Here is a 27,149-nt window from a genome sequence, read left to right as displayed (position 1 = left end):
CACCTGCGCTCCTTACTGTGACCCTCTAGGACAGAGTAGAACTGCCCCATAGAGTTTCCAAGGAGCACCTGGTAGATCTGAACTGCCGACCTTTTGGTTAGCAGCCACAGCACTTAACAACTAGGCCACCGGGGTTTCCCTGTATTAGAGTATGGAGCTCTTCACAGGGAATTATGTTTGAAAACAGATTCATCTTCTGTGAATAATAATCGTAACCCTTAGAGCTGAAACCATACTCACAAAAAGAAATGACCAAAGTATATTTTGGAAAGCAGCTTCCTTGCCGTCTATTATGTTGTTCACTATCTTACTGTACTATAAAATCTAACAACAACTAGCAAAACTTGCTTATTTCCTAGGAAAATGTAACACAGTTCTACTGCACATATTTGTTTTCAGCCAGAGAGACTGTGATTTCAGACGAGAACCCACAGTATCGACTCTTTTAAAAGAAGATAATTATCACAATCTAAAGATATTTTTACTTTTGATTTTCTCTTCCTAATCTCACCCCTCGGAAACCCTGGTGGCGTAGTGGTTAAGTGCTACGGCCGCTAACCGAAGGGTCAGCAGTTTGAATCTGCCAGGTGCTCCTTGGAAGCTCTATGGGGCAGTTCTACTCTGTCCTATAGGGTCACTATGAGTTGGAATCGACTCGACAGCACTGGGTTTTGGAATATTACCCCTCATTGTACAAAAAGACCCAAATATAATATAAATTGCTCTAAGTTTCCTGGAAATCAAATCTACAAAAAAGTAGGATTAAGAAAAATACTTTTGATATGCCACTTCTGAATTCAGATAATGACTCGAAGGTTTAAAAATGATGACATCAACTGAAATGTCTATCAACAGATGAATGGATAAACAGAATGTGGTATAAACAGACCGTGGAGTATTACACAGCCCTGAAGAGAGACAGAGGAGTCCTGCTGGTGCAGTGGGTGAGTTCTCAGCTGTTAACCGAAAGGCTGGCGTTTCGAACCCACCAGCCTATAAGTCAGAATCGACCCGATGGCACAGAACAAGAGAAATGAAGTTGTGATGCGTGCCACAACATAGATGAACCCTGAAAACACTACGCTGAGTGAAGTCAGTCAGTCACGAAAGTACAAACGCTGTATGAGCTTACTTATATGAAATAACCAACTATACAGAAACCGAAGATGATTGCTGTTTACCAAGGGTGGGAGGCAGGAGGTAAGGGGGAGTTTTCATCTGCAGGAGCACTGAGGTTATGTCAATGGTGCTGGAATGTTTTGGAAAAGGAAGGCAATAATGATGGCGCAGCTGAAAACTGCAGTCAGTGTCACTGAATTGTAAATGTGGGAGCCGCTGTATGGATAACGTTTTAGTGCATATATTTTACCACAGTTAAGAAAAAATCACATGAATAGATGCATGATAAAGAAAACGTGGTAAAATATTAATTCTAGAATCTAGCTGGAGGGTCACTGTAAAAGTCTTTCAACTTTGCTGTATGCTTGAAATTCTTCATAATGAAATGCAGGAAAAGGTATGATCACAACCTCCACCCAGGTCCTAATATCCCCAAACTCAAGAACTCTGACAGCTGCATGTACAGTAAGAGGTCATGAAATATAAAATCAAGAAGCACCCATATTAGCCGGGCGAAGACAGATGACTCAACACACAATGCTGGGGAATCGACTATGTGAAAAAAAAAAAAAAACCCATTTGAATCCTTGCCTCGCACCTTATGTAAAAATAAATTTCAGATAAATTTGGTGAGTTTAATGTAAAACATATAAGCTTCTGGGTGGGATGGAATTTTTACGCTCAAGGCTATAGAAGTAAAGAAAAAGACAAAAATAATTTATTCAACTAAATAAACTTAAAGTTTCTGTATCTCAAAAGGAAACCCTGAGGCATAGTGGTTAGGTGCTACAGCTGCTAACCAAAAGGATGGCAGTTCGAATCCACCAGGTGCTCCTTAGAAACTCTATGGAGCAGTTCCACTCTGTCCTACAGGGTTGCTATGAGTTGGAATCGACTGGATGGCAATGGGTTGGGTTTGGTTTTTGGGTACCTCAAAAAAAAAAAAAAAAAATCATAAGCAAAATTAAAAGTCAAAGAAGCTGGGAAAAATAATGGCTTCCAATATCATACGCAAGCCCAAAGGAGACCTTACAACCAAATTATAGACACAGTCACACCCAATAGAAAAGTTGATAATGGACATAAACAAAACATTAACAAAAGAAAACACAGGCTAATGATAAATACATGGAAAAAAAAATTCAACTTTACCAACAGCAATAAAAGAATGCTACATACCTGGCACAGAGTGGGTATTCATTAAATAGCTGTTTAATGAGTGAACCAAGAATAACGCAACATTTTAATCTAACAAATTGGTAAATATTTAAAAAAACAGATGATACTGCTGTTGAAAATATGGGGCGACAGGTATTTCCATACATGGGTAAAATGTGTGTAACTTGGCACAGCTTTTTGGGAAACAATTTGGCAAAGTGTCTCAAAAACCTTAGAGTCCCTGGGTGGTGCATACAGTGGTCGTCTGCTAACTGACAGGTTGGAGGTTCCAGTCCAACCAGAGGTGCCTCAGAACGGAAGCCTGATGGTCTGTTCTGAAAGATTACAGCACTGAAAACCCTGTGGAGCAGTTCTAGTCTGTGCACATGGAGTCACTATGAGTCAGAATTGACTCATCGACAACTGGTTAATCTCTCTTGAACCCATTACGGTCTGTGTCCTCTTAATTTCTTCAACAGATTACCAAAGAAGCTTCCCATCTGCTCTCCTTGCCTTGCCTGACCTGTCCCCTCCTTCCCTCCCCCACAGCTCATTCTCTTCACTGCAGCCTGGGTGATCTTGAAGTGTGTACCTGGCCACGTCACTCTCCCAGGTGGAACTCTTCAGGCAGATATGGCGGGGCACATTAGACGCAGTGTTATCAGTGACTCCTCCAGCTTATCTTCTCTCTGGCTTCCTTTTCCCACACCCTCTACCACATCTCCTACGACTGAGCCTCTGCATATGCCCTTCCTTCTCCCTGACCTGAACCCTCACCACGACGCTTGCCTCCTTCGTCTGGCTACCTCCTTGCAGACTGCCCTTTTAGATTCAGTTCTGACATCACCACCATCAGGAGCCTTGTGGGTGGGGGCTAAGGGTTACAAGCTCCACGGCACCTGTTTCTTCGGGATCACGGTGCTAATCAGACACTGTGATCCTGTTTTTGTTTCTCTGCCTCCTCTGTCAGACTGTGGACCCCTAGCAATGTGGGCCCCCAGCAAGTGTTTGCTGAATGAATTATAAACGGCTCCATCACCTAGAACAGAGTCACCAATTCTATCGTGAAAGAGATATCAACACAAGATTTCATAACTTTCCTCAGCTAGCCACTCAACTGCTTTATCATCCTGGCAATTGAGAGAGTCTTTCTCATCTATTAATCAGCCAACAGGTTTATTTATTATATCCCTTATGTTCTGATAATATCTCTTTGGTTTTATTTGAATCTCTTGACTCCCGCTGGGTGTATCACAGAAGCGTCACTAACATTCCTAAACACAACCATCATTTATAGCACTTCAATTTATTGAATGTAGGCAATGTGTTAGGCCCCAGGAATGCAAAGAGAGATCAGATTAGGAGCAAGAAATCCTCCACACTTTTTCAGAACTAGAACCCTCCATTACTTTATCCTTTCCTAGAAGGGCGTGTGATTCCTGCTGCTTGTGTGTGAGCCTTTCGCGAGTGCAAAATCTTTTTTCAAGCATGACTTAAAGTGGGCACAATAATGAGTCTGACTAATGCAAAGTCTTATTTTCACGCTTTTATGCTATTCTCTCTTTAACATACCCAAGGATTGTGTCTATTTTTTCCACGATAGTCTGTGGCATTGGCTTAAATTTAGTTTATGGACAATAAGGGCTACTTTTTTTTTCCCCAATGGTGTTTCTTTTGTACTCAACCAAACTATCTTGTGTCTGCTCTCACCAAATTTTTCAGCTAATGTAAGATCATTTTTCCAGTTTGTTAGAATTGTTATGAATCACATTCCTGGAGTTAGGAAATTCCAACCCAACTTATTTGGTAACATACAGAATAGAAAAAAAAAAAGTTATACAGACTGTAAAGACAGGCAAAACTATATATGAGGAAAACTCTATCCCACTGTCTAACTCTGAGTCTTGAACTCTCTACTTGAATTCATAATGTACCTTACATACATACGTGATTTACTATTTAGGGGTTCTGGGGTATCAGTTTGAAGATTCTGATACTATTAACCATTCTTTCAAAAATATTTTAAAATATGGGAGCCCTGGTGGCTCAGTGGTTAAAGCAATTCACTGCTAACCGTAAGGTCGGGGGTTCAAAACCACTAGCGACTCCATGGGAGAAAGATGTGGCAGTCTGCTTCCGTAAAGATTCACGGCCTTGGAAACACTATAGGGTTGCTATGAGTCAGAATCAACTCGATTGCAGTGGGTTTGGCTTTTTTTTTTTAAATATTAGTCACATATTCTCCCTACTCTTTCTCCTTTTCTCAGGGCTTTACACACCCACCTAGCAACCACGGACAGTGACTTCTTTCTGACCTGGAGGCGTCTTCTTTTTTTTTTTTTTAAAAACTTTTGAGGCATCCTCTTTCTAATAAACAAGTTTACTGGGAAGCTAAGCAATGGTGGGATCCTGGTCAAGTCTTCCTCTGAGGCCAGCATCCTTGACCTGGGTGCACGGATGAGCTTTCTTGGGTCTGTGAATACCCTGCAAACGCAGGTGAGTGTTTGTGCATGGGGTGTTTTTCAGAAAAAATGATTCATGGCTTCCATCGTAATCTCAAAGGGTCTAAAGCTTTGGAAGGTTGAGAACTCTAACTCTAAGGCATTCAGACACAGAACAGAAAACTGAATCAACAGCACCAGCCCCACAGATTCAACTCTCTACTCAGCCACCTCCAAAGAGAATGAGAAGTTCTGTAACAGCTATACATCAAGCATGTGTCGCGTTAATGAGGAACGCAACTTGAGGGTGTGATTTTTGGTAGGTCCAGCATATATGAAATTATACACAGACAATTATCTAACGCTTGAAAACCCAAGGCTCTCTTTTCTCTATTTCTGCTTTTATCCAAGTTCAATATACTTGCATTGTCCTCTTCTGGTACTTTTTGTTTACATGGTAAGATCAGTTCAAAACCAAAACATCACGAATCGCAAGTTCCTCTGCACATAAATATTACATTACTAGTCAAAAACACATGCCTCTTTCATTAACGATCAGAATTACACTATTTTTGCTAGAATATACTTGCATGTAAGATAACATTACAAAAAATTGTTGAATATAAAAATATGTCAAAGTCAAAATTTTCTTCATGTTAACAGGCTGCAAAAATCTATGAAAATCTATCTTAATCCTTAACTTTCATTGTTGTCTACGGGTTCTTATCTTGTATAATGATCACGCCCAGAGTTTTTTCTACAGGTAAATGTGAACAGAATTAAAGACGTACTAGAAAAAAAAAAAGTTCTTTAAAGCGTTTCTTTCACAAAATGCCATTTAGGAATCTAGACAACAGAGAACTAGTAAAAATGAGAAACTGTTGTTATACAAACTCACCACTGAACAGTTGGTCACACACAGGGCCCCAAGTGCAGGCTGGACTTACATCCTGGAAGCAAAGAATGGAATTCCATTAGGAGACCAGGCAAGGAGAAACACCAAGTGCCAACACCACCTTTCTCCAGCACATCTTATTTGCAGGCATACCGATTTTGGAATCCTCCAGGGCTAACAATGAAAAAACACACCAGGCTCTTTTCCTAATTCCTGTGAAATGAGTCAGTAGGTCAAATAACTTAGCCACTCTGGAAGGAGAACAATTCCTTCAGCTACACTCCCTGCTTCCAGTAATCCTGTTCCCTGTCCGTGCCCCTTGGATGAATGTGCTGTAGATAATCCGTGGAAAATTCACTGCATTTTGAATGAGACACATTGCAAGTATTGACAGAAGTTAGTCTTCTTTATTGGACAGTTTCACCACATGAATACCCAGGAGGAGAGAAGACCAGTTAGAAGCGTCACATGGATGAGATCTCTTCGTTTAAAAGGAGCTGGCATGACTTTCTCTGTTGAGACCGTCTATTCATTTCTTTCCCTCACATGAGAGGATTGAGTGATGCTTAAAACATAAAAAAACCCAGTAACTACACCTCTAAAAGTCCCCCACAAACCGCTTCCTTCTGTGAAACAGTCTTTTCTCCTCAAAAGGACAAATATACTCAAAGGATTCTATGATTATTCAGTTAATCCGTGCTCTTAAAAGCCCTTCCCAGGCGTCTGTGAATCCTACATTTCCACCCATTAATCATATAAAACAAAATTATTTAAGAGCTGCTCGAAGTCCTTTAAATTCATGACTCAAGATGCCGAACACTGGTTTAGTTAAGAATCTTCTGATACGACCACCTACTCACCGCAGAGAACATTTCTTGTAGTGAGCGATCTTCTGCAATGGGTATCACCAGCTACTGGCTGCGAATCCATGATTTCAAGAACTTCCACATCCAGGCAGACAGACGGACATGTGTCTCTAAATATAGGCATCTAAGGTCTGCCGTGACAGTTCTTCCTTAGGAGACTGGAGATACTTTTGCTTTCTATATCAATAAGACTTTTTTCCTTTTTAAAGAGAAGGTTTCATTTTGATCTTGAGAAATTGTCTGATAAAACCACCAACTGAAAACCTGCCATTAAAAGCGGAGGGATTTCACAATATTCATTCCAAAAAACTGTGGCTATTCATTTCTGGAAATGATTCACTGCAGAAGAATCGTTGCTGGGGGTGGAGGAGTACTCATTTTTGGAAGACAGCGTGTCCTCTGAGAAGCAGGCAGAAACCTCGGGGATGGCAGCCACGTGCCTTGCTGACCTTCACCGCAGCTCCCTGAATCACCGCACCACAGGATGACACGTAGTGACCCATTTCCTCTTACAGCTCCCTCAGTCTACAAAAACTATACACCCTGCACTTAATCCTTGGCTCCGGAGGAAATTTTCAAAGAAACCCGTGAGGGCTGCAGCAGCCGCCTTTTTCACCTGTCAACGCTCAGTTGCTGGTGAGTAACCAGCAGGAGGGGTGCTCACTTCCTGTGACTATTTCTAAAAGAGCTTATGATATTTCCTTAAAAAAAGGAGGGGGTTGGGGGAAGCCACTCAGGAAGGAGAAGTAACTCCAACAAGCAAGGCTCAAAGTATGCAACGTGATCACTGTTTACCAGCCATGCCTAATTTTAATTTGGTTTCTCAACCCCTGTGTAATTAACACAGCCAAGAGAGAACAGCATCAGGAGAGAGAGAGAGAAAAAAAAAAGAGACATTTCACAAATGCTTAGGCCTTCAGTGTGCGTGACCAGAAAAGTAATTTTAAGATTCAGGCGAACTGATCTGAGGCTGGCGAGAGCGTTAACCCTTCAGGGAAAGGGGAAAAAAAGTTACTTTCACTTGTCCCCAAATTTCAGATATGGACATCACTTTCCCTCCCAGGCACTGAGACACAGCCTCCGGCTGCTGTCTCTTTGTGTGTGAGAAGAAAGAGCCTTCTCAGATCTGTCTGAGTCAGGAGTAGAACAACACTGATTTACTAGAGCCAGTCACATTAATAAGGCGGCCCACGTGGCTTTCACACCAGAGAGCTCTTTCAAAGTGGCCAGTGAGGGCTTAAATATGACATTCTGTATTTCTCTTGGCTTTAGCCAAACCTGATCATGTATGTCACAGAGAAGGGTACGATTTCTTGACAACTGGGCAAGACGACTAAGAAAAACTGCTTTAGCCCCACCTTAGAGAGTATCAATGGTGACGGTGCCTATCTCCTGGAGGGACCAGCAGACATTTGGCTCAAAAAACAGCATTACAACAAACAAACAAGAAGCTGTCCTTTCTTTTCAGGCTGTTATCGTGCTTCCATCCTGGGAGGGAATGGTGGGGAGGTGGGGCTCATGAAGGTAGGGGGAGGAAAACACAAGTTTCTACTTAAATGGGAACCGAATGAAGAATAAAAATAAATAAAACACATGCAAAAGAACAGTTACTGCACAGTACCTTTAAGTCCTCAGCTCACACATGGTGACGCTGCTACTTTAACGTCAACGCCCGTGTTTCTCATTTTTGGATACTCAGGACAAACATGAGGAAAGTATTAAAAGAATTAATGAAACTATCTGTGTTTTATATTTTGGAAGAAAATTTTCACTAATGTGGTATGTTTTTATAATTTTTACCAAACTGATATTTAAAAAGGTAGATTATGGAAACCATTTGCATGATATGAATATAATGTTAGGCTGAGGATGAATAAAATAGCACCTATAAGGGTTAAGAATTTAACTCAAACCAACTACACCATATGACAGTTACCCTCTCTCTGTCACCCCTGAGACCTGATGTTGTCGTGTGCCAGTGAGTCGATTCTGACTCATAGTGACCCTACAGGACAGGGGAAAACTGCTCCAAAGGGTTTCTTAGGCTGTAATCTTTATGGGAGAAGATTTGCCAGGTCTTTCTCCCACGGAGCAGCTGGAGGGTTTGAACTGCCAACCTTTTGGTTTGTAGTCAAGTGCTTTAACTACTGTGCCATCAGGGCTCCCTTGAGACCTGACAGGCCTCCTCAAGAGAAGGAAGAGGAATCCTCTATTATGTCAACAGGACAGGAACCCTTTACGTGGAGTATAATCGTATATGTCTGCAATTGAAAAGAATCCTACCGGACACTGAGCTCGGTGAAAGACAAAGCAATGGTTGGAGGCCTGACAAGGACTCAAGCATTAGAACACCTCATCTCTCCCCTTACTGAGAAGGATGCGCCCCTCCCACTGGGCCAAGCACATAGGCGTGGGCGCCGCTTTCCCTGCTTCTGTGTATTTAGTTCCCGTTTCAGACTGGGCTTTACAGGAAAGTTCCTCTAAGTCCTGGGTGGCCAGTGCAGGGGCATTAAAAAGAGAAAGGAAAAGTAGAGTGCAACAAAAATTATGAGACCCATGTTGGGGGGAAGCAAGGAGAAGGACAACAAAAAAGCTCCTGCCCTTTAAAAGCTCCTCCTAATTTGGGGGCGGGAGGTGGCTGATTGCTCCAGCTGGGTCTTTACAATGCAGGTCTTGCTGTAATTGCCAACGCTGTGGACACGCAAGTGTTAGAGTCCAGGGTTACAGAGTCAGTTTTTGCTCTCCAGAGCTCTGGGCTCACCCTCCCCAAACAAAAGTAACCCTGAGACCAGTGTTCCTCACATTTAACCTTTACTCCAAGTTTTCCGTGAAACAACGAGGAGTGCTTGCTTCAGTGCCACTCTTACAGAAAGGAGGAGGAGTGGCATCACATGGGAAGCGGTGGATGGTCGGGAAGTCAGAAGGCCTGTGTTCGAGTCCTGACTCGTCCTTTTGCTGTGATTTGCTCTTGAGCAGATCATCCAACTTCTTTAACCCTTGGGTGACCCAATTACTTTCTGCTTTGGATTTTTTGTTGATACAATGTGTTTTCACTTTTGGGAGCATGCTGAATCATTGAGTGTGTCTGAATTTTTGGTAAGTAGTATGGATTTTTTTTTCTTGACCTCTCACACAAACCTACCCTAGGTGTTTAGTGGTACATGTGAACTACCACTAATTATACCCCGGAGTCCCCACTGGGGTCTGTTGGTACATATGCGTAACAAATAAAAGTTTTCACGGTTTATATTTTTCCTACCAAAAATTCACACACCTCATACAATACCCTATAAAAACAGTGATTCGCAGCAGCGCTCTTTTCTTCTCTTTCAGTCATAAAGGCCGCCGTCCCATGGCAGCACACACTGTCAGTGGTACAGCAGCTTCCCAATAAACCCCAGAGGCTGGAAAAGTTCAGGGTTGCTCTATGTACCACCAGGCACAAAAGGCTAGTAAGCTGGGTTAGTCATCAGTGATATTAACAGCAAACTGACACTACTTAGGCCACTACTAAGAGCCCTCCACGTGTCTACTCGTTTAATCTTCACAGCAACCCTACAAGGTAAGCTCTATTATTAACCTCATCCTACAGATAAGAAAACTGAGGCCCAAGGGACTTAAGGACTTGCCCAGGGTCACATGTAAAGAGGTGGCAGAGCCAGATTCAGAAGTCAGGGAGCTTGACCTTGACCACTCCGCTCCAGCTGTACCCAGGCTGAGGTGCATCTCGTGTGCAATAGTACTTAGGAAAAGATTACCCTGAAAACTACACAGCACTACAGGCCCAAAGAAGATTTGTAATCATGATGCTGCAAGTACGTTCTCTGCAGACTCTGAAGGAAATGAATGACAACTAAGCGGTGCAATGGTTAAATAAGTGCTCAGCTGCTAACCAAAAGGTTGGTGGTTCAAGCCCACCCAGAGGCCTCTTGGAATGGCCTGGCTTCTGAAAGGTCACAGCCATGAAAACTCTATGGGGCAGTTCTACTCTGAATACATGGGTTCGCCATGAGCAAGAGTCAACTTGATGGCAATGAGTTTTTGGTCCTCAAAGGAAACATAATTTCTCACTTAGGGTCTCCGAGTCTTTAGGGCCACCTGCTCTGCTCTGAAGTTTGGACTTGTCCTTTTCTCTTGGAATTTTTTTTAATGGTTCTGCATCAGGTTGTGGAACACCCAACTACTTAAAAATTTCTCTTCCTAAAACAGAGACATGTGTTGACAAGAAGAGTTAAGAAATAAGACCATTCCGGCTATAGTTCCACTTAAGACGGCAACGCAACTGTACGTGAAATGGTGGGAAATTTACGTTACATTTATAAGCTGGCACTTCTCTTCCCAAGGATTTATTTGGCGTGAAAAGTTATTTCCTGTACCATCATCATAAAATCAAATGTTATTTACTCCTGTTGCAACCATTCACATACTTCCTGTCATAAAAACTTGAACCTGGCCTAAGAGGCCTAGCATTCGGCCTATCTCAGCTTTCAACATACAAAAACCTATAGGTAGGAAGTGCCCGTATGTATACATATAAGTTCACATTACCGTCTAGGAAAGGGACAGACCACCCCTTCTTGGGAAAACAAGTATTGTTACATTTTATCATCTAGGCTGATTAACCCCAGTGATGGCACACGGTATTTCGGTGTAAAAAGAGCTTTCTTTGATGCTGGGCTGGATCAGTAGTTGGCTTCTGCGCTGGCTGTACAGACGTCTCCTGGGGTACTACGTGTAGCTGCCCGAGGTGCATGATCAGATGCCACGGCCCAGAGTTAAAGACTGTGAAGGTCCCAAGGCCTCTGCGGTGTGTATGTGCGCATCTTAACCACATGTGCACATTGTTCCTTCTGATGCCTGCCTTCTGAAAGAAAACAAAGCTTCTCAATTCCTAGCTTCCGTGTGTGTCGGGTGGGAACGGCAGACCAGTGCACGCACATGATGATAGAAGAAAGCGTGCACGAACAGCTTTGTTTACACAACAGAGTCTGTCTCTCCATGCCACCGCAGGATGCATCCAACAAAACAAACACACAAAAAACCACAGGGAGGAATCTATGGGCATAGTTCTTAGGAGGAAGGTATAACAGTCTGATTACAACTGGACGATCGGCTACCGTGTAACAACATGGCTCAGTCTTGAACTGAGAGTATGCCACCAACTCCAGTTTAGAATGCACACACGTATATAGACTTACATAATACAGTGGTTTCAATTCCTCTTCTTAGAGCCTTGAATTTCTTTCTTCAGCACTGGTCTCTTCTCCTACCCTTTAAACCCTGCATCTTCAAGAAAGTTCCACCTGCATAGGCCAGTCCTTTTAAATTCATCCAGAAAAAATTCCGATTATTTTGGTTGAATTAACTGTACAGCCAGCTGACCAGCTTGGAAGTTTGGATCCTGGATTCCTGTCCTCACCGAGCCAACCTAATCAGTCACTGAAATCAGTCCACACCTGTTTTCAATGTCTGCTTCCTTGGTGCTTTCCTTCCCATTCCTGCTTCCAATAAATATCCTGGGCCTTTATCACTTTGTTCCTGGACAAGTATGACAGCCTTTTTAATTGGCTCACTAGCTAGTGAGCAACTGTGTGGTGGAAAAACACAGTAGGAGATAGGAAAATTGGATTCCAGGGTGGCAGTGTGAACCGACTCAGAGGTGTCTTGGAAGACAGGCCTGGCAATCTGCTTCCTAAAGGTTACAGCCTTGAAAATCCTATGGAGCACAGTCCTACCCTGTAACACACTGGGTCGCTGTGAGTCGGAACTGACTCGATGGCAACTAACAACAACAGGTTCTAGGTGTACCTTACCACATACAAACTTGGAAATCCTGAAAAAATTACTTCATTTCCTTAGGTCTCAGTGTCTTATCTGCAGCATGAAAAAACGGCTACCAAATTATATGATGTAATCCCTTATGTAAGGTGCCCAGATGCCACAACTGTTAAATGCTCGGCTGCTAACCAAAAGGTTGTTGGTTTGAGCCTACCCAGTGGCTCCGAGAAAGAAAGGCCTGAAGATCTGCTCCCATAAACATTACAGCCTAGGAAACCGTATGGGGCAGTTCTACTGTCACATGGGGTCCCTATGAGTCACAGGCTGGCTTGATGGCACCTAACAACAACCACAACCCATTACATACACAGTCATCAAATAGACTCTTCTAAAATTTAGTTTCCTCATGTCACTGCACTCCCTGAAAATCTTCAGTGGCTCTGCCATGCCTAGAGGACATACTTTAAGCTCTTTAGCCTCTGGATTTTTATGAGGATTTAATAAAATGTGGGAATCTCACATAAAATGTAAGGTAGCACACAAGTGCAGTAATGACCATAAAAGGGACCATTTCTTGAGCTAAATGCACTGTGTCTAATGCCAGAAGTTTCACACAGACGGGCTCTGATCTCCGACCACTGTGTGAGGTTGGTTTTATCACTCCATATTACAGATCGAGAACCTGAGGCTTCACGACAATAACTCAACCAAGGTTACATAACCTAGTTCAGGGTCAGGTGTGGCACAGATATCTACATGTGGTTGATTACACAGCCCACTAAACCACACTGAGAGCCCTGGTGGCACAGTGGTTAAACATTCGGCTGCTAACCAAAAGGTCAGCAGTTAGAATCCACCAGCCACTCCTTGGAAAAACCCTATGGCGCAGTTCTACTCTGTTCTATAGGGTCTCTATGAGTTGGCATCGACCTGAGAGCAGTGAGTTTGGTTTGGTTTTTTAAATCACACTGAGTTCTTTAAATGTAATATAATATTGGGGGGGGGGGGTCCCCTGAGTAATCATTACCTGAATCCCTGTAGTTATCCGGTTGCATAAGGGTGCAAAGTTCATCATATATAAAAAAAAATTCACAAATGTTTAGTCCTTATTAATATCAGCATCCATTCCTGCTCACTTTCTTGGCCTGCAGTACCACAGGAGAAAATGCAAATACGACACAGCTCACTTGTAAAGTGAAAAGGCGGATTTTCACGCAGTGGATGAAAGTGATACTGGAGGACTGCCTGCGTCCCAGCCAGTCACTGCCACAGAGGGACCAAGAGAGTTGGAGCAGTTAGCAAACGGAGACAGTCAACAGGGGTAATTACAGTAGACAGACTGTTCAGAAGAGAACGATCTGTGCATCAAAAGACTGAGGGGGACACTTGGGAAAAGTCCCACGCTTATATAAAAATCACCCTCTTAATGGTTCTGCCACAGAAGTCAATATTCAATCTCTGTTTGAAGAAATAACAGGTTTTTCCATCATATGCCACAGTTTTGTTAAATAAGTAAAACAAACTTTGCTACTTTTTTTTTTTTAACTTTCAGACTTAGCCCCAATAAAGTCGTTTAAAAATTGCTGTTTTTTAAAAATGTTTGATTCAGTTTTAAGTTGATTTTCTTAAAGTAGTATTGCTTTTCTGGTACTAGTTATCTTCAGACAAAAACAACAAAATAAAACAAACGACAACAACAAAAAACCCAATGACTCATGGTGAACAAAAGGCCTCCTAAAATGGGAGTATTAGAAAATGCATGAATAAAAGGATTAACTGATACTCACAGAGTAGTCAACAAAATAAAGACCAATTCTCCAGTCCACAAATGGAAATAAATGTCCTTGATGTCTCTTTCATTTCAGGATGCTCAGGCTCACCAGGTCCAAAGCACGAACAAACGTCCCGCTCATGAACTCCACGTCCCATTCCCCCACTGTATCTACCCGTCAGTCAACAAACATACAGCACGGGGCAAACCTGACTGTCTAGGCAAAACTGGACTGCAGTCTAGTAAACCCTCAGTGTAAATCCCAGCTTTACGTCGACTCGCTCCATCCATTCCGTCTTTACCCAGCCATCCGAAGGGCTCCACCTTTTTTTCAAGACAATTTATAACCAGGGAGAATTTTGTCTTATAATCATCATCTGCTTTAAAAAGGTCATGCTGTATCAAGATCCCTTCCTGACAAAAATGTATACATGCACTGGCACACACATATCAAATGCCTTTGGTTCCTGCTAATAAATATCCTTCAAACCAAACGTTCAGAGAATGGCTGTTTTGAGATACAAAGATTTAATAGGGTTTGTGACATGAAACTTCAAATGCGTACTGCCTTAGCCAAGACAACTGTGGAATACAAAGGGCAGTTGTTATACCTTTGTTTTTTCTAGTGACCGTAGTGTCCATCCCCCAGAATCTAATAGTTGCCACCACACCAGAAAGAAACTTGAGACGGCAGGGCCTCAAGAGTCGTAGTTCTTAAAATCGGTGAATTCTGAAGCATTCACTGTGGGTTGAGTGATCAGAATGTTATTAGTGAGCTTCTGGTTTTGAGAGATTTGTTGGTTTCCTTGTTCCTGGAGAGAGGGCAGTGCTGTTCTACATATACACCTACACCACACAAAACCAAACCGAGGGCCGTCCAGTCGATCCCCACTCACAGCGACCCTACAGGACAGAGCGGAACTGCCCCACAGAGGTTCCCAGGAGCGCCTGGTGGGTCTGAACTGCCGACTTCTTGGTTAGCAGCTGTAGTACTTAACCACTGCGCCACCAGGGTTTCCACACATATATATGGTTTTTAAAATAATGTTTTATTGTGTTTGCAGTGAAGGTTTACACAGTGGTTTAGGTTTTACACAAGCTGTTCAGTGACACTGGTTAAATTCTTCACATGGCGTGAGCATTCTCATTATTTCCGTTCTGGTTGTTCTGTTTCCATTAACCTAGCTTCCCTGTTCCCTTACACTCTCATCTTTGTTGCAAGCAATTGTTGACGGTTTAGTCTCATATTTTTTAAAGGAGCACAGGACTTATGGGCGATATTCATTCTTTTTTGAGCCAATTTGTTATTTAGCTACAATGTGACCTCAGGGGTTAATTTTAGTTCAAAGTTTAAAGAGTATCTCAGGGGCAATAGTCTCAGAGAGTCCTCCAGTCTCAACCAGTCCAGTAGGCCTGCTTTTTTTTTTTTTTCCTTCAGAATTTGAGGTTCTGTTCCACATTTTCCTCCCATTCTATCTGGGTTCATCTATTGTGGCATTGATTAGAACAATTGGTAGTGGTAGCCAGGCACCATCTAGTTCTTCGGGTCTCAGGGAAGATGAGGCTGTGGTTCACACAGACTACTTGTCCTATAGACAGTTCTATGATATTTTGAAATAGCTCCTTTCCTCAAAAGCCAAAGTTGTTATTCCTCATTAAGAGTAACTCTGAGAGCAAGGGAAAATGAAGAAAACTAAAGATACAAGAGAAAGATTAGTCCAAAGGAATAACTGACCACAACTACCATGGCTTCCAACAGACTGAGTCCAGTACAACTAAATGGTGCCCAGCTACCACTACTGACTGCTCTGACACGGATCACAGTAGAGGGTCCCAGACACAGATGGAGAAAAACGTAGACGAAAATTCTAACTCAAAAAAAACACCAGACTTGCTGGCCTGAGAGAGACTGGAGAAACGCTGAAAGTACGGCCCCTGGACACCCTTTCAGCTCAGTAATGAAGTCACTCCTGAGGCTCACCCTTCAGCCAAACATCAGGCCCATAAAACAGAACAAGGTTAAAAGGGCACACCAGCCCAGGGGCAAGGACTACAGGCAGGAGGGACAGGAAAGCTGGTAACAGGGAACCCAAGGTCAAGAAGGGAGAGTGTTGACATGTTGTGGGGGTTGTTAACCAATGCCATAAAACAACATGTGTACTAACTGTTTAATAAGAAGCAGTCTGTTCTGGAAACCTTCATCTAAAGTTCAATTAAAAAAAAATTCTTAAAAAAAAAGGAATAACCCTGAACCTGCGATCTACTCCTTGGGTAGATGTGATTCGTTTGCACACAGGTACAAAGGACGTACACGTTCAGTAATGTGCAGTGCAAAATTAATATGCAAACATGCACAGAAGCCGTTCTAGAATCAGCCATCTGACCTTGGGGAATGGGATGAACAGAAGTAGGATGGAGGTGGGTAGCAGTTTGGGAGTTCTGAACTTCTATGATTCCAAAAGATTGCTAACGTTGTGCTGGTTTTCTACACTGGCCCCAAAGGCTGCATCGTGATGCTGCTGCACTTACATCAACCACACTCTCTCTTTCAAGATTCTGAACAGAGGCTGAGAGTCAAGCCGACAATGTAGAGCCATGCTGCTGTCTGCTCCCAGTCCTCGGGGCAGTGAAGCCTGTGCTGGGAAGCTGGGGCAGAATGCTTGTTTTGGAACGCGTTCAGGGGACAGCGGTCGGTTTCCCCCATTGAACCAGGTCACCCAGGCATGGAATGCACAGTTCTGCCAGACAGAGAGCATTCTGGATGCCTCAGAAACAACAGTCTGTCCGGGCTACTGATGCAAAGAGAGGCACCGTTTCCTTTTTCTCTGCTTTGAATGGCAGCCTTGACGTCACGGCAGCTAGGAACCACTGGAGGGACAAATAACAAGGGTTGAGCCAAAAATGCCGTGTCCTGTGGCAGTGGCTGGGGCTGTTTTAACCTGGTTTTGACATCCATGGCTGCAGAGGGCAGGGGTGAGCACAGGTGTGTGCCTGGAGCCTAAGAATAAAGGCCATCTCTGGGTGGATCAAACAGACCTTGGCCAGATCCTGACAGCCTTTAAGAAACTGGATAAGCTCTAGTTTCTGAGTAACACTGGGCTTGACAGGTGAGACTTCCCAGGGAACACCTGTGGGATTCTGCTGAAGGCTCAGACATCGCACTTTCCCTGAAGGGCTGTACTTCCCATATTTGAAAGCAGACCTCTCCCAAGAGGGGGCTGGCTCAGAAGTGTCCTGGGGAACGCAAGGAGCTCACGAAAGCAGGCAAGCCGTCTTGTCAAGAGACTCGTCCCATGTTGTTGGACAAAAACAACCTTTTAGGGATTTTATAATTTTAAGGCAATTAAACATGCGCATTAACACCCAACTGCAGGTGTTTGAACAAATGGGTAAAAAATGTTCCAATGCTGGCAGGCTTAATTTGCCATTGTCTGAAATGAGTTGTCTGGATAAGTCATCATCAGAGCTGTTTGGAAAGCGTGAGACCTATTGTGTTTCAACCTTACATCAAAATTATAAATTATATTTAGCTATGTGAGTGTGAGATCATTTATTTCCATTATAAATGCAATACTAATCAGAGGCCTGCTGGACAGTCTGCGGGCAGGATCTGCAGGCTTTACCCAGCACTTTCCTGGAACAGAAATGAGCTTTCTGTGGCCATGTATTTGCCTCTATCCAGTCCCCTGCCTTTGGGGCACTAAAAACTCACACCAAACCCAACCCCTAATGGGAACCCACAGCGCTCTGGGTCCTCTGGAACAGCCAAAGCTGGAGGGGCTGGGAGGGTCGTCCTTGAGGGGTGTGTGTGTGCAGAAGGCGTGTGTACATGTGCCTTCATGTGTGTGTGCTGGAGGTGTGTGTGTGCCTTGGAGGCATGTGTGCATGTGCGTGTTGGAGTGGCGTGCACGTGCTGGAGGTGTGTGTGTGTGAATGGGAGCATGTGCAAACATGCAGGCTTATGTGTGTGTACATGTGCACGATGTGTGTGTTTTGGAGCTGTGTGTGTGTTGGAGGATGCGTGTGTGTGTGTGCACTGGAGGTGCGCATTAGAGGGGTGGGGTGTGTGTGTGTGCACCTGTGCAGGTGTGTGTAGGAGGTTTGTGCACATGTGTGCGCATGTGTGTTGAAGGTGTGTGTGTGCCGGAGGTGTGTGTGTGTTGGAGGATGTATGTGTGTGTGTGCACTGGAGGTGTGCATTGGAGGGATGGGGTGTGTGCGCATGCACATGTGCAGGTATGTGTAGGTTTGTGTACATGTGTGCGCATGTGTGTTGGGGGTGTGTGTGTGCACGTGTGTGTGTGCTAGAGGTGTGTAGGCAGCGTGCAACATGTGGAAGAGCAACACCAGCTCCCAGGACTCTGTGGTCGTATCTGCAACAGTCCAGCAGCAGGAACAATACTTCTCACGCACTCAGCCTCTTCCATCAACTCTTTTTCTGACTGAAACAAGCATTCCCAAAGCATTCTTTCCCTGCTGTCATTGTGTCAATCTTGCTTCATCAGAATAATCTGCTATGGAGCCTTCGAAACAAACAAACAAACAAACAAACAAACAAACAAATTCATTGCAGTCTTATCAACTCCAACTCCTAGCGACCCTGTACGACAGAGTGGAACTGCCCCATAGGGTTTCTAAGGCTCTAACCTTTATAGAAGAAGATTGCCACATCTTTCTCTCATGGAACAGCTGGTGGGTTTGAACCACCAACCTTTTGGTTAGCAGCCCAGCTCTTAACCATTGTGCCGCCGTGGTGCCTTAGTTACTTCCAGAGGTAAGGGAGGATAAGAGTCTCATCGCAAATGCTCACGTGGGCCCTACAACAGAACACACTCTCTCACTTCCGGCTACCTGAACAGCACACTGCTCTGCAGTTACATGAGGCCTGTTTTGGAATCTGGCCTTTGGACTCAAATGATCTTTCCCCAGGTAGATGGCAAACTCTGCCTTGTTAACACAACCCCAAGTAAGTTCACTGATTAAACAATGGAGAAGATACAGCAAAAATGATTTTTTACTGCTTTTCTTTCAAATGGCTGTCATACTCAAGAGGTAAACTTATTCTAGCCCTACCCTTGCTTTTGGAGCCCTGGTGGTACAGTGGTTAAGAGCTATGGCTGCTAACCAAAAGGTCAGCATTTTGAATCCACCTACGGAAACCCACGAGGCAGTTCTACTCTGCCCTCTAGGGGCGCTATGAGTCAGAATCGACTTGACCGGCAATGGGGATCCTTGCTTTTATTTCATAAAAGCTTTTTAAAGCTTAAGAACTATAATTAAATATCCTATGAACTGGTTTAGTAAACTTAAAATTTCAGGAAGAGAATGATGGGATTTCTCAAACTTTTAAGTTTCCAAAGGGAGGTTAAGTTACTTGTATTGTTCTAAGGTAAGACGGCAATGGGTGTGTGTGGTATAAGGTAAGGGAACCCTGGTGGTGCAGTGCTTAAGCACTACAGCTGCTAACCAAGAGGACGGCAGTTTGAATCTGCCAGGCACTCCTTGGAAACTCTGTGGGGCAGTTCTACTTTGTCCTATAGGGTTGCTATGAGTCGGAATCGACTCGACGACAGTGGGTTTTTTGGTTTCAAGGTAAGGGATGCGGGGAGAAGACAGAATGAGACGGAATATTCTGTCTGTATCCTGAGTGAAATTTTTTAATATTCAATTTTCTGGTTTTAAACCACAGTAAACAACCAGTCATTCATTCAGAAGCAACGAATGAAAAGACTATATTTAAAAGAGAAAAAATAAAACATGATGTGATTAAAACTCTATACACGTCTTCACTTCAAGGCAAACGCTGTGGCCATCTGGGTATTTAGATGGTGCCAAATATCACTGAGATCTAGATTTAATTCACGTCCTAAAGAAAGCACCCTGTTCAATTTGCTCACAAAAGACCTAGAACCTCATGGAAATAATGGCGCTGATACTGGGAGTGAAGTGAACTTTTAACATTAAAATGAGATCTTTATTTTAAAATTAACACATGATCATTCACAAACCTGAACAAACTTTCAATGATAATATTCTATCCCTAAAAAGAAAAGGTGGAAAGATAGTTTTCAGCTTTAATATGTTTCTGCTGTAATTTTCTCCACTGCCTAGAAATCTTTAAATGTTGGCTTAAAGAGTGCTGGCTGCATTTAGTCAGACAGGCCAAAGAAGAAGAGACGAGATTTGTTCCCAGGAGATCCAAGGATAGACCCTGAGGATTGACCCTGCACATGCTACCTGAACTGAAGACACTCTTGTCTACTTTATGGGTGAGGACCAGGGGAGCCTCAGTCCTGTGGTCCGCTTCTCAAGCACTCCACACACAGGCAGAGGTATTCATGTTTAGGCGCTAAGGCTGGGTAGGGCCCCGTGCCACCCAGGCTCCTCAGCGGTAATGGCGGCCTCCTTACCTCATACGCCACCTCTTCTTGCCCACTGAGGTTTGCGTGGGCAGCCAACCGGGTTTCTGTTTTCAGTCTGAGGACACTGTTGGGATTTTTCTGTGCATTTTCTTTAGGAATAGACAGCTTATGTGTAAACACCACAGAAACAACGTCTCCCTTTTCTACTTCCTCTTCTGAAAACAATAAAGAATACACATACCCTAGCTCTAACTTTATCTGTAATAATAAAAAAGAGGTTTCTCCTCTGGTAAAATGTTCAACTCAACTCAACCACAGTCATCATCCAATCCTACAATGGGCATGTGGGGAACTGGTTTTCACATACCGTCACTGTGCTTGTTAGAAAAAATGTACCTGTACTCATATCTATACATCTACTCTTTCTCTCTATGGAAAAAAAAAAAAAAAACAACATAATACTAATCTCCAAGGGTGACCATGCACTAGCCAGCTTTACAACACCGAAGCCTTTATGCTTAGAAACATGTCCTCTAACAGGCAGTGAAAGAAGCGCTTGCCACCCTCCTGTTTCTGAGTGTGTACAGAGTTAGCACGTGCCAGCCTTTGTGTCAACGCTTTCCTGTACATGCTCCTCGGCTTCACAGCACACCCTAACCTGCAGCCGCCTCTGTGTGCCGGTCTGCTGCCTGTTTCTTCCAGCAGTCTGGAAATTCACTGAAGACAGGGTTAACATCTACCTTATCCTTATATATAAACATGGTGGATGGATGGAAGGAAGGAAGAGGAGGGAGGAAGAAGAACAGAAGACGAATGGAGAAGGGAGGGCAGGTGCGGAGGGGAAGAAAAGAGAACCGGAAAGGAGGAATGGTGGGAGGAAAAGAAAAGAAAGGTAGAAACAGCGGCTACCCTGGCTTTAGTAAAGAGATGGAGTACTTCTGCAGTTTCACCAGATTTTTCATTCACAGAGTTTGAAATTCTTTGTAACTATTACCTCATCAAATACAAAGTGACTTTTTAGCATTAAAATGAAATTTTTATTTATGACATAGAGGTAGAGAAATCAGAAACAATTCCTTTCTAGATCTTTACTGCTTTTTCTATGTAACATCCACTAAGGCGGCAGTTCTGCTGACCTGTGTCTTGGTTATCTAGTGCTGCTCTAACAGAAATGCCACAAGTGGATGGCTTTAACAAAGAGAAACTTATTTTCTCACAGTCTAGTAAACTCAAACCAAAAAAAGATCCAAGCCTGTTGCCATTGAGTCGATTCTGACTCATAGCAACCCTACAGGACAGAGTAGAACTGACCCATAGAGTTTCCAAGGAGTGCCTGGTGGATTCGAACTGCCAACCTTTTGGTTAGCAGTCGCAGCACTTAACCACTACGTCATCAGGGTCTCCTCTAGTAAGCTAGAAGTTCAAACACAGGGGGTCGGCTCCAGGGGAAGGTTTTCTCTCTCTGTCAGCTCTGGAGGAAGAGCCTTCTCATCACTCTTCCCCTGGGCTAGGAGCTTCTCTGCGCAGGGATCCTGCGTCCGAAGGATGCGCTCTTCTCCTGGCGCAGCTTTCTTGGTGGTATGAGGTCCCCTGGTCTCTCTGCTTGCTTCTCTTTTTTATATCTCAAAAGAGATTGGCTTAAGACACTACCTAATCTTGTAGATCTCATCAATTCAACAGCTGCTAATCCATCTCATTAACATCATAGTGATAGGATTTACAACACACAGGGAAATCACATCAGATGACAAAATGGTAGACAATCGTACAATACTGGGAATTGTGACCTAGCCAAGTTGAGATATTTTGGGGGGGTCACAATTCAATCCAGGACAACCAAGCTCTTGAGTTATGTGCATGTAAACACGGATCTGCCTTTCTCAAATGAAGCCGATCATTAAACACGCCTGGAAACACGAAGGCCAGCCTTTAACTTTGAATATATTTATGTAAAGAAAGAACTAGTTCACAAACAATTCTTCTCATTTTTGCCACCCAAGGAATACTACCTAAATGGGTCACTTCTGGAAAAAAAAAAAAAAGACAATCCATTTATTAATAACGAGCAGTGTCACTGAGGCAAAGGACCCTCAGAGGACTGCTGCACCCTGAAGAGGATTCTCATGAACCCCTGTGGGGGCTGCCCAGGGAGCACCCATGGTCCTCCTCATCATTTGACACAGCCTACACCTCCGATGCTAAGATGCCAGCGGTGGTAAAACATTGGGGTCACCTAGCCCAATGTCTGCACCATCCACATGAGGCATCCAAAACTCAGACTGTCAAGGCACCTACGCAAGTCTGACTTCCAGTCCCACACACGTCCACTTACTGCCATTGCTAACCCACAGAGGGACACTGTTTTCAGCACACTGCAGGCACGGAAGTTTGCTCACACCACTCATAGCTGACAGAGGTGAGAGGCAACCTAAGATCTCAAAGGCCCTAGGCCTCGGCTGCTCACAAAGTCTCAGCACCCAACACAGACTGCAGGAAACAGCAACAAAAATAAAGTGCGGACAAAGAATTCCTCTAACGGAAAGAAAACTCCAAAGAGGCATTATAATTCTGAAGTGTCTGGCACAGGGACAGTTACTGACAGGACATTTTACCTGCTGAGCTGAGCACAGCCAAATCTGGTCTATTTTTGCCACTATCACCAACACCTTTCTGTCAAACAGAGATGAAACATCAACTTCTACATCTGCGGGCTGCCCTGGGACCTGTGAGAGCTGAAAGAAAGAATGTGTGCCCTCATGAACCTGTGTATTGTGGGTCTCCTGTAACTCTTCCTTCTGAAAAACACACTCAAACCCAGTGCCAATCCGAACACAATTGGACCAAGCTTGGAAATTCACTTCTCATCTTGCTGAACCTTCCTATCTGATAAGTTCCTCAGTCAATTTCTCAAAATATATTATAAGCTGAAGGTCTACAGTAGATCTAAAATTCTTCTGAGGGAAAAGGAATAAATCACTACCTGCACTCAAGTAGTTGATTCAGGTCTTCTTCCACCTGCTCCTGAGCACCCACAGCATCTCCCTCTTGACTGACGTAGCTTTAGGAGGCACGGCACAGTCACAAGCCTATGAAGCAAACTTCGAGGCACCCATCACACAGGAAGGACAGAGAGGTGCCAGTCCTGGCAGCTGGGCAAATCCACCAGGGCCCTGACCTGTGTCACCACACTGTCCTGGAATGTGACCTTCCCCTCACACCCTCCTGGTGGTGGTCATTTGTGACCCTCTGCCCTCTGTGGGCAGGACATCATGCATTCCAGCTTCATTTGTAAGAGCATTTCCAGGTCAGAGGCCACAGCAGAGGGAGGTCTTAACCCCTTCAGCACGCCTAAGCATGAGACGGGATCAGGCCAACAACCCATGGTCTAGTCCCACTGCCACTGTGAGTCTGTCAAAGGCCCTCAGAGAAAACCATGTTTGTCCTGGCTGGGGGGAGGCTTCCTTGCTTTAAAAGGATTCTTAGTATTTACTGCAGTAAAATTAAGCACTTTCAAATGTCTGCCAGATCCCCTGGAGAAATACGGTTTATTAACATAAAACATAAGTGACACTTGAAAGGCAGGAGACTGGAGTTCTAGTCCCTGGCCCACTACTGACTCATTGGGAGGCTTCCAGTGAACAACTGGAGTCCAGCAGACATCATTCTCAACCGGCACAGTGTGGGCACTTGGTAGCTGGGCAGTGCCCTGTGGGGTCTGAGGTTGGGTCCAGCAGCAATACTAAGTCAGTATAGCCTGGAATGGTGCTTTGCAGCTAGATCAAGGTGGCTGTGCCGAAATGAGACTAAAGTTTTTGAACTCTTCAAGCCGAAGGAGCTAGGAGAAACCTACCATTTAAAAGAAGCAGTGCTGTATAGCAGCTAAGAGCACAATTTTTAGGAGCAGGTTCCATGGTGTAAATTCAGGGCCTACTATTTCTAAGCTTGAGTTTCCTCATCTGCAAAATGGGAATAAATAGCATCTACCTCTCACAGATGGTTGTGACGCTTAGACAAGTTAATGCATGCCGAGTAAGTACTCGGAGGACATTCGCTCTGAGCTAAAAGCTAAGATAAACCAAAACCAACCTAACCCTCTGATGTTGAGTCGATTCTGACTCATAGCGACCCTACAGGACAGAGTAGAACTGCCCTATAGAGTTTCCAAGGAGAGCCTGGTGGATGCGAACTGCCGACTTTTTGGTTAGCAACTGTAGCATTTACCAACTACGCCACCAGGGTTTCCAAAAGCTAAGATAGTCTAATCAAACATAATAATTAAGTATACGTGTTCAGTCTACAAAGTAGCAAATCTACATATGCAGTTTCACTTGGACCTCGAAAAACTCCCATGAGAGAGGTAATAATAATAATACCTAACCTTTATACCAAACCAAAAACCAAACCCACTGCTGTTGACTTGATTCCACCTTATAGTGACCTCATAGGACAGAGCAGAACAGCCCCACAGAGTTTCCAAGGAGCACCTGGTGGATTCAAACTGCCGACCTTTTGGTTAGCGAGCTACCCTGTAGAATTTCTGAAACACTTTCACCTATTTTTTTGAGGCTGACATTCTACTCATTATTTCCTTTCAAGGCACATTTCAGCAAAGTGACCAGGCAGATTTGGGAAAAAGAACCAAATATTAACTTTTAGAAACAGAAAATAATAATTGTTAAATAAAAATCTCTGTGGATGAGTTAAACAGTAATCCAGAAACTGCTGGAGAGGCGATGCTTTAATGCCACCCACATGCCGAAATCTCCATCTGAGACCTTCCCTGAATTACAGGCTTGAGTATCCACCAGTCGACTCAACATCTCCACTTGGGTTTCTAACACACATCTCAAACTCAACGTATCTAAAACAGAACTCCTTGTTAACGCCTCCTCGCAAACGAGACAACAGATAAATAAACTGTGCCATATCCACACACTGGAGTATTAGAGCAATAATGTGGAGCAACTACGGCTACACGGAACAATATGGATGAATTTTAGAAACGTAACACAGAGGAAAATATAAACTATAAAAAGTGTATTTATATGGCGCCATTTTTATACATCTCGAAATACCTCTAGCGATACACATTTATGTGGTTATACATATAAATACCACATAAATGTGCATTATAGATCGAATTTATTACATGATATAATATATAAATGTGTATATGTATATAATATAAAAACCCGTTGCCATCAAGTCGATTCCAACTCATAGTGACCCTATAGGACAGAGTAGAACTGCTCCACAGGGTTTCCAAGGAGCACCTGGTGGATTCGAACTGCTGACCTTTTGGTTAGCAGCTGTAGCTCTTAACCATATATATAAATACATACATGTATTTAAAAATAAGAGAATTATAAACACAAATTTTAGTATAGAGAACCAAGAGAATAAGAAAAGTGAAACACACAGAGAAAACCAAAAGTATTTGTAATGTTCTAATTCTTAAACTGGGTGGTGGGTCACCTGGACTGTGTTTCATTATTGTGTTTAAGAACTTAGTTATATGTTACATATAATCTTTTGTGTCTATCAAATAATCAAAAAATTAAAAGTCAGAAACACCACCTCTCAAAATGAATTGTATCGAAAGTGATTTGCACTTCAAAGCAACAAAAGAAGCAGTGAAGAAAAGTAAACTTTGCTAAAAAATATAAGGAAATTAATTTATACTAAGTTGGATATGGAATATAATTACTTTAACAAGGATAAATAAAACAGGTATGTAACAAACCAAAACCAAACTCGTTGCCATGGAGTCAATTCCAACTCATAGGGACCCTATAGGACAGATTAGAACTTCCCCACAGGGTTCCCAAGGAGCGGCTGGTGGATTTGAACTGCCGACATTTTGGTTAGCAGCCAAACGCTTAAACACTGTGCCAGGTATGTGATAAGCAGATCAAATGCAAAAGGAAAATGACCAGGTTTACAGATCAGAACAAATTTATTTATCAGGAATCTTTTTCTATTTTGCCAGCCTTTCATTCTGAAAAGCAAAATGAATTGATGTTACCTGTCCAGTGCCGTTTAATAGGTGGAAGGTCTGCAGCCACCCAGGATGAGGTGTCTCCTTCCCCTCCTAGGTCTCAGGCCTCTCTGGGCTGAAGCTCTCCTGGAGGGCTCTCTGAGTCACACCTGTTGAAGGACGATGATTTTACATTATGTTCCTTTTCTCTGTCAGCACCGAGAGCAGGCAGTGTGTTATACAGCTGGACTCAAAATGCATTTCCTTCTTTCTAGATAGTCTAAGTTGCGATTCTTACAATGAACGCAGCATCAGAGACTATTTCAGAAGGAAGTGGCTGAGCTCAAAGCAGCACTAGGCATGATCTGCCTTGTTTATGCATCTGTTTGAACAGGCACCAAATAAAAAGAGGCCTGTGTGCTTCTTGTCCTTTTTATATGAGCTGGATCCATGTGAATTACCAGAGAGAAGATACTTTTATGTAGATCTGGCATGGGTTTAGGGGAAGAAATGTCTTTGTAGCTGGTCCTAAATATTACAGTATCTTGGACTGAGTTAGCCTCCGAGGGAGAAGTCACCACACGTTATAACAGAAGCCACTGGGCTTGGCCAGGAAGGCAATGAAAGCAGCCCTCTCCTTCCCATCATGGAGGAGACGCGCTGGCCAGGACCTGCTTGGGACTGCCCTCCTTTTCCACGGCCCACTGAGGCATTCAATGCCTTTTGAATCAGTCTTCACCATATTCCAAAGAATTCCAAACGCTGAAATTTACTTAACCCTT

The 27,149-nt window shown here is 43.4% G+C and overlaps 1 long non-coding RNA gene across 1 annotated transcript in view; it reads right to left on the bottom strand.

Moving 5' to 3' along the window:
* LOC126081414 (uncharacterized) overlaps window positions 1–27,149 on the bottom strand; it is a 177,342-nt gene that overhangs the window by 33,520 nt on the left and 116,673 nt on the right. The window contains exon 5 of the long non-coding RNA XR_007518389.1: window positions 5,617–26,537. This is a non-coding gene — a long non-coding RNA (uncharacterized LOC126081414). The remainder of the gene's footprint in view (window positions 1–5,616; window positions 26,538–27,149) is intronic.

This window comes from Elephas maximus, chromosome 8 (assembly GCF_024166365.1).
Source record: "Elephas maximus indicus isolate mEleMax1 chromosome 8, mEleMax1 primary haplotype, whole genome shotgun sequence".
NCBI lineage: Eukaryota > Metazoa > Chordata > Mammalia > Proboscidea > Elephantidae > Elephas > Elephas maximus.
The sequence above is the reverse complement of the archived record's forward strand: the minus strand, read 5'-3'. Positions and strand labels throughout refer to the sequence as shown.